The sequence below is a fragment of the Eleutherodactylus coqui genome, chromosome 5 (genome assembly GCF_035609145.1).
Source record: "Eleutherodactylus coqui strain aEleCoq1 chromosome 5, aEleCoq1.hap1, whole genome shotgun sequence".
Classification (NCBI taxonomy): Eukaryota; Metazoa; Chordata; class Amphibia; order Anura; family Eleutherodactylidae; genus Eleutherodactylus; species Eleutherodactylus coqui.
Window position 1 is genome coordinate 216,555,578 of NC_089841.1, and position 13,709 is coordinate 216,569,286.

Genomic DNA, 13,709 nt, shown 5'->3' on the forward strand with positions numbered 1-13,709 from the left:
CCCCTGTGCAGGCTGCTGTATACATGTAGCTGTAGCCCCCCTGTGCCTGCAGTCCCCTCAGTGCAGGCTGCTGTATCCATGTAGCTGTAGCCCCCCTGTGCCTGCAGTCCCCTCAGTGCAGGCTGCTGTATACATGTAGCTGTAGCCCCCCTGTGCCGGCTGCTGTATACATGTAGCTGTGTGCCCTGTGCCTGCAGTCCCCTCACGACCGCCGCTGCTGTGGCCGCACTGACCCTCCCCTCGGCTCCCCCACACGCCGCCGTGTGAAGGTGCCGGCAGGAGGGAGGCTGTGGGCTGCTCAGTGCGCATGTGCAGTGCGAGCCTCCTGCTCCACGGACGGTACTAGAGGTGCGGGCGGTGTGCCGAGGGGATGCCGCACACAGTTACGCGGTGCCGGTAACTTCCCGCTCGCAGTTGGCTATCTGGTCCCGCCGAGGAGCTGCCTGTAGTTCCCGGGAGTTGCGGCCACCTGCCGTGGAGGTGAGTGCTGTGCGGGCTGTTACTGATGTACCTGACGGGTCAGGCTTCCCCCATGCAGCGGAGAGGAGGGAGTGCTGCAGGTGGGGGCAGCCGTGTACAGGGCAGGCTGCCTAGTAATGTCCTGCAGGTATTGCAGTGTAGTGTGCATCAGATGTGTTGCCCTGTATTGACCCCGCATTGTCTGCATTCTGCTACATTTGGCAGAGTTTCACTTTCCTCGTCCATTGATTCTGTTTTCACCTTTTGCTGTTCGTAAAAAGTCAGGAGGGAAACTTTCTAGAATATTTTACGCGTTCATTCGCAGGCGGCGGACAAACGCGCCCGGCTGTAAATGACTATGGAGTTGTGCGTCTCCTTGCATATTGCGTGCACATTTGCGCACCCTCCTTGGAATTCCCTTGGTGTGTAAATGCGCACAAAAGTAGCGCATGCTGCGTTTTATTAATTTTTTTAACCGTTTACGAAATGTGCGTGCAAAATACGTAAATGTGAACGCATCTATAGATATCAACGAGCTCTTTTATCTACCTGGGTGAAGGAGCCCTTAGGGCGCACTCACACGAGCGTATGCCGCCCACTTATTACGTGGTGCTAAAAGCCCATTCATTTCTATTTCGCCACTCGAACTTGCGCCATTTTCCTGAAAAAATACTCCAAAAAGAGCAGCACGCCGTATCCTGGTGTTATCACGCATCAGTACAGGCTACGGGATATGACATACGCATATATTGTGTGCTACGTATTTAGTGCATGTGGATGATGAGCGGGACACATACGCCCTTGGGGCTCGCTCACACGCCCGTGATTTCGGCACGTAATATGGCCGTGAGACACGCGGTGAATGGAGTCAATAAAGTAAATAGACTTTCATTGATCCGTTCGCACCGGCGTGTCGATGGGCACGATAAATAGATTACAGCATGCCCTACTTCCCCGCGTACCACGCAGCATGAGTCCTATATACCTGTATGGGCGCGTATGCAAGCACTGTCCATACACAATATAAAGCATATAGGCGGCGGTTCATACACAACCCCGCTAGGAAACAACGGGAAATTGAAAAAGGCGATACTTTTGCACCAGGTTTTATTAGTCTATTGATCTCTGCGGGCAGGTGCTGAGAAATCTGCCTGGCAGAAGAGGGCGCTCTAGCTGTGCCGGCGCTGTTCCCTGTCCTTGCGGCGCGGCGGGCGCTGTTCCCTGTCGGCGCGGCGGGCGCTGTTCCCTGTCCCCTGTCCCCGCGGCGGGCGCTGTTCCCTGTCCCCGCGGCGCGGCGGGCGCCATGTTAACAGATGCTTTCATTCCATTTTATTTTGAATCGTTCTGTGCCCTGAACTGTCTTATCTGTGACAATTAGAGATGAGCGAGCGTACTCACCAAGGCAAATTACTCGAGTGAGTATTGCCATTTTCGAGTTCCTGCCTGCTCGTCCCAAAAGATTCGGGGGGTGAGCGGTGAGTTGCGGGAGTGAGCATGGGGAGGCGGGGGGGAGAGATCTCCCACCCTCCCCGCTCTCCCCCGCCGCCCCTGTAAACTTTTGGGACAAGCGGGCATGTACTCGAAAATGGCGAGTAATTTGCCTTAGTGAGTATGCGCGCTCATCTCTAGTCACAATCCATATTCCACACCCCATGTGAGACAATGTATATAGTGTTGGGGTGTATAATGTATATAGTGCTGGGGTGTATCTGTCCATACAAGAGGAGTTCCTTTGAGTCTGTCACTTGCCTCCGGTGTCTTCTGGCACCATGCTTCCTTGTAATCCATCCCTCGGCCACAGGATCAGCAGACCCCTCACACTTCTTGCACCTCGTCAGACGGGTCCATCCCGGCTCTGCTCTTTGATGTTGGGCGGTTCAGACTCCTTCAAAAGGGCAAACTTGTAAACTGCAGATATTTGTACACCTTTCTAATCGCCCAGCAAGGAACATTAAATGGGGATAAAACTGGCGCACATTTTGGGTTGTAATGTAAAGAAAATTAAGCGGAGATGCAGAATAATAAATCTCTGCCTGTTTTGTGCCAATTGCTCAGCACCACGAGATGCAGTTCACTCCAAGCGTCCGGCTGCGGTGGCGGCTGCTGGCACCATCGTTACTGAGTGTCCTGTCACTCCTGATGGCGCTCTGCTGCCTAATGCCCTGGCTGGTGACTCAGCGGGTCGGATTGTGCATGCAGGAGCCCACAGCGGACTGTGCCCGGCTGGCGTCCGTGCGTACCTATCATTGTCTATTCTTCTGCACTGCGGATGGTCCGCACGGCTCGCTGTCAGATATGCGCAGTACAGATTTTATTTTTCCTTTAAACCTCTGCTTTTCCTGCGTCATCGCCTAGAGACCTTTCCGCAATGTCAATTGACTTCAGTGGAAGCCATCGTGCAAGAATAGAGCATGCTGCGTTTTTTTTTCCCACAAGCGGAAAATCGCAGTCTTGATCCCCTTGTGTGAGCGGACATGCAGATGCGCTATGGGTTTGAATTGATGCAGAATGCATGGATCCTCCGCTCAGGAGACGATCGCGGATTTTGTATGCAAAACGCAAAATCTGTTTGTGTCGTATACAAATCCACAGTTCTGGTCCGATTTGAGTGAAATTTAGCGTGAGCGTTCTTCAGCATCGGGCGACAAATACTGGCGGAATTAAAAATCGAAAACTCATTCAATTCTCTTGTAACTTTTGTTGCCCATAGCAACCAATCACAGCTTAGCTTTCGGTTCTTATACCTCTGAGGTATAGTGAAAGCTGCGCTGTGATTGGTTGCTAGGGGCAACACATTTTCTTTAGGACAGCTTCCATAAGAGTGTATGATGCTCTTCTTTTGGGTTTGCATGTTTGTAACATCATGAAAACGTTCACAAATCGTATATTGGGTCGGGCAAAGCCGGCTGCTGTCTATAATGTACCGCCAAAACAAACTTTTCGCATGTCAGCGACTTCGTCAACCGTGTCCGGTGGCGGCTCTTTTGTAGCAACTCATGACATTAATGAACATTTCATCTAAAAGAAATATTACTGAAGATGATTGTGCGTACGGTTGATGTGCCGATTGCGCAGCGCCTCATCAAATTTTTGACGAACGAATGATTTGGGACCGCTGGGAAATGGCGCAGTAGCATCAGTTATTGTGTAGAAGAAGGAAATAACTTGGAAAGCTCAATTTTCAATAGCCAATCCCTTCGCTTGAAGCCAGTAGTGGCGAGCAGCGGAGGGATCGGGCATCAAAGGGATGGAAGCGGTGGAGGAGGAGGGAAATACGCCTTCGTTTATTCATTTTACATGACTATATGAGCAACTTTGAACATTTTTGGGCCTAGATGGGGCCGATTTCACATCTGCGCTGCGACTTCCGGTCGGAGGGCCTGTCGCAGATCCGACTCAAGATACCATAATATCTTACATACAGCACTTTTTCTTCTGGCTAAAAGCGGGCAGCTTAGCGGAAAGTGAACAAACCCCATTATAGTCAATAGGGTCCATTTGGCGCTGTTTTGGTTCCGTCCTAAAACAAAGCCGTTCGGCCGCAGGGTTTAAACTTTCCAGATCCTCGAAGTGAGCAGGAAAGTGGGACCCCGAGCGCTTATGTGAAACCACCCTAAGACCTCCACATCCCAATAAGTTTCACATCTTTGCTTGTCCATACGCCGAAAAATCAAATGTGTTACAGTAGCGCAGCGATCCGCGGTGGTAGTGCAGGGGCAGCTTCCATTAAATACAACTGGTCCAAGAAAAACAAGCCCCCCTGCAGCGATATCGATGAAACGCTGAAAATAATGTACGGCTTGTGGAAGGCAGAGATGAAATATCTGGTTTTGTAGGGGTTGGGAGCCGCTGATGAGCTGGATGGCATTTTAATCACTGTGTCACTGAGAACACCTCAATGCCAATGTTCCGTAGTTCCAGAACGTAAGCATGTAATGGGCCACTTCATGGGTTCAGCATGGCTACACAGCTGTTGGCGTCCCTGCTGATCCAGCGGAAAACTGCAATTTTATGGTACATATTTTTCCTGATAGTCAGATGAGGAGCGTGTAGCGTACTCAACAAACATTTGGAGAGCGCAATTAGCGTAAATATGCATGGAAGGAATGCCTACATCCCCTCTCCTCATCTCCAGAAGGTAGAGTTACTAGCCTTCCTTAAAGGACAACTACCGTAAACTACGTTATGGGGCTTAAAGGTGAGGGGATGATGGGGGGACCTGCTTTTTATATTCACCGGGTCCCCCGTTCCAGCGCTGTGCCCCCAAGCGTATAGCGTGCGCACGGCGGGACTCTATTGAGAAGACTATGCACATGCCTGTATCATTGATCTCTATGGTAGAGTGCGTGCACAAAGCCTCCTTCAGGCCGGGTTCACACGAGGCGGAGTTGCCATGCGGAATGTCTGCACGGCAATTCCGCCCGCGGCTCCTAATCCTGGGATTGGCCAGCAAAGTGGACGATTTTGCAAAAATCTCGTTCACGCTGTGGCCAAGGCGCGTGGAAACGGACATGCGGTAGAGAAAACAAAGACGCAGCATGTGAATTTTTTTTTTCATTTCCGCAGTGGCCTCTCTCCTCTCTATGGGGAGAAATGGCCGCAGCAGAATGCTGCCGGCGAAACCGCTACAAAACCGTCTTGAAACTGCGCTTTTCCAGCGGAATTCTCGCACTGCGGCCATTCCTGTCCCGTGTGACCCCAGCCTTAGGGTAAATTTACATGTGGCACAAATGGGAATTGTTTGCTGCGGAAATTCTGCAGCACTTCCACATCCAAAACTGCGTCAAAAGGTGCGTACTTCTAGCTGATTTCAGAAAGTACAGCGCTCCTCTCTCTAGTCTTCGGTTTTCAGCGCTTCCATTACCGGGCACCCAGCGGCCTGTACTGAGCGCAGCACCACTAGTCAGATGATATACAAGTGACCAGCGATGCTGCGCTCAGTACAGGCCGCCGGGTACCCAGTGATGGAAGTGCTGATAGCTGAAGACTGCGGGGATGAGCGCAGCGCCTTCTGATATCAGCAAAATTTCTCCCATTGTTTTCAATGGCAGACCCTCATATCACGTGCGCCTAGCATCCGGTGTGATGCTGCTGCCGGCCTCTTTGGAAACAGATGTGATGCAAGAGCACGCAGAAAGATAGAACCCACCATGATTTTCAGAATAATAGAGTTCATATTTGTGCGAAATTTTTGGGTCTTGCAACGTACAAATTTCGCATGATTTTCTTGCCCATGTGAGCAGGCCTAAGATTCATGCTGTGCGGGCACGTTGACTTCTCACAGGGGACCCGTAGTCTATGGGGCTCAGAGGTGGTGATGGAAGTGCTTTATAGATGAACTGTCCACTCTCCTGACATAACTATTTTAGTGCTCTAAGGGCTCCTGGTGATTGCGACATCACTGTGAGAAAATTGTGGCAATATCGCAATTTCGCTCATGAGATTTTTGAGTGTCAGCGATGCTTTTTCTTGCAAGAACATCGCTGCCTGCAATACTCTTGTGCTTTTTTTTTTTAATGCAATAGACAATAGGAGATTCTAATGTAAAGAACACACCGCACAAAAGTCGCAAGTTCTTGCGATCCAATAAAACAAACTTTCTATAGAGAAATGTGGGCAATAAAAAAAAAAAAAATAAGCAAAACGCAGGAAGATACGACATGCCGCTATTTACACATTTTGCAACATCGCATGAGTGAAAACATCACAAATGTGAATGAAACCATTGAAAAGCATAATTCTGTCTCAAAAACTGCACAATTTTCTCACAAGTGTGAAGGCACTTTTATGCTCCATTTTCTGAGGGCTCCATGTTGTGCCGTTCCTCTGTTAGGCCCCATGTACACGGGCAAAAGAAGAATTAAAATCTGCAGCGGATTTTAACTCTTCTCCTGCCCGCGGATCCGAATCCCATAGGGATGCATTGACCACCCGCGGATAGATAAATACCCGCGGATGGTCAATAAAAGTGATTTTAAAAAAAATTGGAGCATGGAAAAATCTGGACCATGCTCTATGTCGTGCGGGTCTCCCGCGGGGACGGCTCCCGCAGGCTTCTATTGCAGCCTATGGAAGCCGTCTGGATCCGCGTGAGACCAAAATCGGAATTTACTCACCTGCTCCGGATCTTCACTTCGCCGCGGCTGGATCTTTTTTTCTTCGGGCCGGCGCATGCGCGGGGCACGCAACCGACGTGCCCTGCGCATCCGCCGGGCCGAAGAAAGAAGATCTGGCCGCGACGGAGAGAAGATGAAGCCGCGGCGAAGGGAAGATCCGGAGCGGGCGAGAGGTGAGTTAATTCTTATTTTTATGCCTCATGTCCGCGGGACAGGAGGGACCCGCTACGGATTCTACATAGAGAATCCGTAGCGGGCCTGATTTTCCCCCTGGACATGAGGCCTAGGGATCCTGCACACTTGCGTTTTTCTTGCACATTACCCCCGTCAAACAGCCTGTATCTTGACTCCACCAGTACTTCCGGTGGTGTCAAGATACAATAATACCGGTTAGAGAATGGGGTGTCCGAGGAGCGGAGTTTCTTACCCTATGGGTACTCCGTAACTGTGCTGTGTCCCCATGAAGTTGATGTGCTCACACAAGGTGACGGTTTTTAGGTCTGTGTGTGCACTGTCCCATAGAGATGAATTGGAGAGTGCATAGAGCAGTCTGAAGAGTTAAGCAGTGCGTGCACCAACTTTGCTGGAATGGGGTACCCTGGTGAGTAAGAAACGCAGTTCTCTGGATTTCCCATTCCCTCACTATGAGCCCCAAAAGTGATGACCACTTCTCTTTATTGCATACATCATGAGTTTTTCTATTGCTTTTCATGATAAATCCATTAAATGGATGCTGTTATAGCCTGTGGCTGATGGATGCAATAACTGTAAGTATCTGTTCAATGAACAGGAGTCGGCAGTGTATGCATTGGATTGGTACTGCAGGCTGAGTCCCATTCACTTCAATATAACTCAACTGCAGTACCAACTCAGGCCACAGCACAATGTATGGAGCTGTCTGCTTCTTGCAGTAAAACAGCTAGAAGTGGGACAACCACTTTAACGAATAGTGACTTGTCCTCAGCCCACCAATGAGTATAGCCATATAGCCAGACTGTTTAGGAATCTGCAATATGGTGTGTTCTCCCCTTCATTCCAGTTTTTCTCTACTTGGGGCAGAAGAGGATTGATAATGTTTCGCCTGCATTCAGCAATAAGTCGTATCAGAAGATTTCTTAACACGGCTGCTAGATTGGGGGTTATAGTGTTGGCCAGGCGATCATCCAGATGACGGCTAACTGATGGGTTTCGCGCATTTGTTTCGGATGAGTCATGAGAACAGTTTGTTGTTGGGTTCAGTCTAACAACTTGTTTGTAAACTGAATCCAAAGTATAATGAATTTTATCGCCGCTACACTGGACTACAACAGCTGTATGGAGAAGAGATGCGCTGCCTTTTATAGAATTATTTGGCATTTTAAAAGGTTTTTTGTGAATTTTTAATTTTTTTTTTTAAACTGGATATTTTTTTTCTTGCACTTTTTTGAGGCAATTTTTTGTTCCTCAAGGAGACTTGAAGATGTGATCGCCTGATTGCTAGGATAGTGCACTGCATTACTTATATAGTGCACTGCATTACTTATATAGTGCACTGCATTACTTATATAGTGCATTCTACAATGTCTATGACATCAGCCTATTAAACTCTGCAGGAGGCGGGGTCTAATAGGCTGAGTTATATGGCAGATACGGAGGCCATGGGAACTGGATACCTTGCAAGTGAATTGCACTGTGCCGCTGTGTTAAAGGAGATCCCTTGTCATCTTCTTACACGCTGCAGTTGCTTTTGATTGTAGCATTTAAGTGGTTAAACTGCCAGGATCTGAGGCTTGCCCACTCCTGGCAGTTAGCGTAGAAGCGTGGCTGTTAGTAGGCAATCAAGCCACCACTTCAGGCCGGCTTCACACGGGTGCTAATTGTGCATTGTGAGACCCCCAAATATGAACCCTACAATGGGGTCATACACGAGTGATGTTTTCCTGCACGGCACTGCCGGAAGCAAATCGTTCTATCATGCTGAGTGCCCTCACATCGCAGTGCCCATTGCTTTCAATGGGGTTGGCGGCAGCATCGCACCATGTGCGAAGTGCATGCGATGCGAGGTCTCCTATTTTTTTCAATGGGAGAAACTTTGCGATCCGCCGCCGCAGCTGAAATCCCTGAAGCTGATGCAAGGCTGTTTTGTCATGAAAACGCCTTGGGGATTTCAAATAAATGGCGAGTGCGATATGATGGCGGGATTCACGGCCCCATACTGTGCTCACCCCTGTGTGAAGCTAGCCTTAAAAAGCTGAGCTGAGCTCCGTTATTGCCTGCAGTACCCAAGCCATCCTGTAAACCGGCTGGGGCAGCCTGTGAACAGAAGAGAGACCCAAGGTGGAGTCATGAGACACAGCAGAGAGAGCTGAGTATATACTGGTTAGTTATAGCATGGGGAACCGGGTTATACTTAAATACAACTCGGACAACCCCTTTAACCCCTTATCTGATAATGGTAAGGTGGATTGTGTCGCCTCTAGGAGGGTGGAGGGCGCAGACTGCCTAGGAACACTTGTTAGAAGGTTTCATTGTTGTAGCACAGACACCTGACACATGAAAATGGATTAAAGAACCCTCAGAGGAACATTGTTTCAAAATATTGAATATTGTTACAATGTTGCACATGATGACTGACTGACTGTTTCTACTCTTCTCTTATGTTTTAGGCATTTTACCATTTAGATGTCTTTGGAGCTTTCCATTGCATTGTGGCCTTCTGGTCTGTGAAATGAATGTATCTCCTCTCTAAGAAGCCAATATTGATCTTGTAATGGTCCATTTTTGTGGTTATCTGATTAACGTGGTGAGGGCAGGATGTTTAGGATGTGGAGCGCTCACAATAGACTCACTATCTGAAGCTGAATTGAATTGTCAGATGTGTACAAATGTTACTGGCGGTATAAATGATGCCACTGCGGGGTGTAATGAATTCATGGGAACTGAATGGACCCAAGTGTTTAATCTTTGAGGGTCCGGGGCTTGTGAGCCACTAATGGGACTGGTTTATGTAATCTCCGTGAGCTGCCCACCTCTCCCTAAAGAAAACAGAGTGGAGGGCACTTTAGGAAGCTTAGATCATACTTGAGTTCTGCTGTGCTATTGTATGTATGGGAACCACTATTATTCTCGGTGTAATTGACCCATCCGATACATTTTTATTGGCCAGGAGATTTGACATTTTTGAATGCAGTTTACAAGAAAAACAAAAAAAACAGATTAGTCATTTTTGTTTTATCTTAAATGAAAGCATCATTGGAAGAAAATGCCGAGATGATGATGATGGCTGTATTTAATGTTCATGCCACTATGAACCACTTCCAGTGCTCTTACCCCCCCCCCCTATTATACACTTTAGATGACCCATCGAGTGTTTGCCTGACAGTTGTCCGCTATTTCTCCTTGCTCCCCCATACACATGCATGCTTGGCCCGACAGTGCATGAGTTTTCGTTGGGGAGAAGGAATTAAACTATTTCGAGATACCTCTGGCAGTGGCTTATCTGCAGCGGGAACCTAAGTATGACAACAAAACCAAAATTACTATATAAATATGGTACCAGAACCAAGCATAGATATACAGTAACAGAACCATTTTTTATACAGAAACAGTACTAGAACCATGCTTAGTACCGTAAATGCAGTACATGAATAAAAAGCCTATTGGGTAGGTATAGTGCCAGGACCAAGCTTATTTTATAAGCAGTAACAGAGCCAAGCTTGTTACGTAGATCCTTACTAGAACCAAGCTTACTACATAGCTACATTAACAGAACTAAACTGGCTACAAAAAAAGCGAACATACTGTATTAGATATAGTTAGAGAACTGAGCTTACCACATAAATACGGTAGCAGAACCAAACTTATTACATTAATTCAATAACAGAACCAAGCTTAGGCCTAGTGCCTTCCGCTTGCGGAGCCCGTCACGGTGCCCCCTAGAGACCCCATACTTACCTCCGGAACCGCGACGAAGTCCTGCATGACGCTTCGGCGTGCATGCGCAATAGAGTGCGTGACGTGGCTGGCGGTAGGCGGGGAAGCGTTTTCACGCTATCTTCCGCTGTGCTACAGCGGAAGATAGCGTAACGATGGCTTCCATTAACTGCAATGGAAGCCGTCCGCGCGTATGCCCGTGGCAAATAGAACATGACGTGGGTGAGTACGGGTGATTTCACGATGCGGAATTCCGAACCGTGAGCATTGCGTTATTACGTCCAATAGACGTAATAACTGCTGGGCAACGGGGCGGTTTTCTGCCGCGGAATACGCGGTGGAAATCCGCCCGTGGGAAGTTGCCCTTATAGAGATCCATCAGAAACAGTGTATAGTAGACACACAGTCGCATCACCCTTTTTGGAGTAATATGTACTTTGGCAAGATTTGGAACAAATCTTCAAAGGTATCAAAGTAACAGATTTTGGAGATGTGCCCCAAACATCTGAATGTTTTCACACAGCGATGCTCTTTTACATGCATTTAGTGGCAGACATAATGGCACACCTTACAGACATGCTTTTAGGGTCCACATGCAGTGCATGCACCGTATATTTCCCGATTGCATATAGAAAATACACAATATATTACGGTATAAGAAATGTAGATGAGAGTGCAAGAAACTATCCACACAGTGTGGGAAATATCTCCAGTGTAAATAAACTGTAGTGCGGATTTTAAATCCACAATGTATAAATGTATGATGCATATTTTCACCACGGATTTCACTTCTTCAAATGCAGAGCTGAAATCCGCAATGAATCTTGCAGTCATATGAGCACTAGAGATGAGCAAACCTACTTGGCCACGCCCCTTTTTCGCCCGAGCACCGCGATTTTCGAGTACTTCTGTACTCGGGCAAAAAGATTCGGGGGGCGCCGTGGGTGAGTGAGGGGTTGCAGCGGGGAGTGGGGGGGAGAGGGAGAGAGAGAGAGGGCTCCCCCCGCCCCCCGAATCTTTTCACCCGAGTACGGAAGTACTCGAAAATCGCGGTGCTCGATCGAGTAATTACTCGAAACGAGTAAGTTCGCTCATCTCTAATGAGCACCCATCCAGGCTCGCCATCCGAGAATTTCGTCTGACATGCTCAAAACAGCATTCAGACAGAACCCTGGGCGGCTCCATATACTGTCATTTCTGAAATCCTGGCAATGAATGGAAACTTCCTGAAACAGAAACCAGAACTTACAGCTTTGGGCTCAGTGTCAGAAATGACAGTATATGGAGCTGCATAGAATTCTGTCTAAATGCTGTTTTCGGCACGTCAGACAGAATCCTTGGGCGGAGAGCCAGGATGGGTACCCAAAGGAGGTGTGAATGTAGGCTAAGGCCGGGCTTACACTAGCGGGTCAGATTCTGCTTGCGAGAGATCTGCAACGGATTCTGTCTATGAGCCCGGCTGGTAACCCTGCATACGACACTTTACGGTATTGCACATGACCGTGGAGGCTCGGGTTTGCTGTGGAATTGAGGCAAAATCCGTTGCAGATATTCTACTGAGAACGATACCTCTTATGTGGACGAAGTTTGGGCTTGATAACATTGGCATAGTGGATTCCCTTTTCTTGCTCCCAACAGCCGTTGTACATGCTCATTGTCAAAAAACCCCCCCAAACATCTAGTTGTCGGAATTGATTGAAACTTTTTCTGTGTGATTGTAATGTTGTAAGTAATTACAATATGAGCGCAAACGGAGAATTTATTGTGGAAAACTGACCTCTTGAAGGGAGGCTCTAGTACCCTGCTGTACCTCCTCTAGCATGGATACAAGATGTGATAGGGGCGGGCATGGAGGCTCTAGTACCCTGTTGTATCACCTCTAGCATGGATACAAGATGTGATAGGGGCGGGCATGGAGGCTCTAGTACCCTGTTGTATCACCTCTAGCTTGGATACAAGATGTGATAGGGGCGGGCATGGAGGCTCTAGTACCCTGTTGTACTGTCTCTAGCTTGGATACAAGATGTGATACGGGTGGGCATGGAAGCTCTAGTACCCTGTTGTATCACCTCTAGCTTGGATACAAGATGTGATACAGGTGGTCATGGAGGATCTAGTACCCTGTTGTACTGCCTCTAGCTTGGATACAAGATGTGATACGGGCCTGCATGGAGGCTCTAGTACCCTGTTGTACCGCCTCTAGCTTGGATACAAGATGTGATACGGGCCTGCATGGAGGCTCTAGTACCCTGTTGTATCACCTCTAGCTTGGATACAAGATGTGATACGGGCCTGCATGGAGGCTCTAGTACCCTGTTGTATCACCTCTAGCTTGGATACAAGATGTGATACGGGCCTGCATGGAGGCTCTAGTATCCTGTTGTACCACCTCTATCTTGGAGACAAGATGTGATACAGGCAGGCATGGAGCCATGCTGGTTCCGTATGGTATCCTGCACATATTGGTCCACATTTGCTGTAACTGAGCCTCTAAATCATGCAAATGCATAGAGTGTCGAATTTGGTCCCATACATTTTCTCTTGGCGATGAATTTGGTGCCTAGGTATGTGCGGCCGATCATTATCCTGCTGCCTCTTACAAGCCGCCATAAGAGGAACACTCGTGGCTTGCAGGATGTCCTGAACATATCACTGAACTGTCATTGTCCCTCCGACCACTACTAGGGGTGACGGACTGTCGTATACAATGACCGTCACACCCGCCGTGTGACATGAATCCCCCAGTGGGCCCCTGATCCCATTAATAAACTCCCCGCAGTCATCACGCTGCCAGTGAACTCAGGCTAACATCCCCATTCCTCTTGAAAGGCAGATTCAACACCAATTATGTTGTGGCAAGATAACGACATTTTGACACTTTTGTCCAATATTGATGCAGAGGTGGGACCTGTTGTCTGCCTTACTTGCCCCAGCTCCTCCACCCTATTATGCTGCAGCTGTTATCCCCACCATCTCGCATTTTGGACTTGGGGCGGGATCGCACAGTGACGTGTCTGGTTGTGCTGCCCTGTAGTTTTGGAAATAGCCCCCTTTTCTTTGATGGCAGCTTTGAACACTTTGGCATTCTCTCAATTGGCTTCATGAGGTCGTCACCTGGAATGGTTTTTTAACAGTCTTGAAGGAGTTCTGAGCATTTGTAGACTGCTTTTCCTTCACTCTACGGTCCAACTCATCCCAAACCATCTCAGTTGGGTTCCTTTT

At 48.2% G+C, this 13,709-nt stretch overlaps 1 protein-coding gene across 1 annotated transcript in view; it reads left to right on the forward strand.

The window, feature by feature from the left end:
- Positions 1-322: 322 nt before the first annotated feature.
- Positions 323-13,709, forward strand: part of KANK1 (KN motif and ankyrin repeat domains 1) — a 152,708-nt gene continuing 139,321 nt past the window's right edge. Inside the window, exon 1 of the mRNA XM_066604210.1 lies at positions 323-480. The gene's annotated coding sequence lies outside the window, so the exon portion shown is untranslated. The remainder of the gene's footprint in view (positions 481-13,709) is intronic.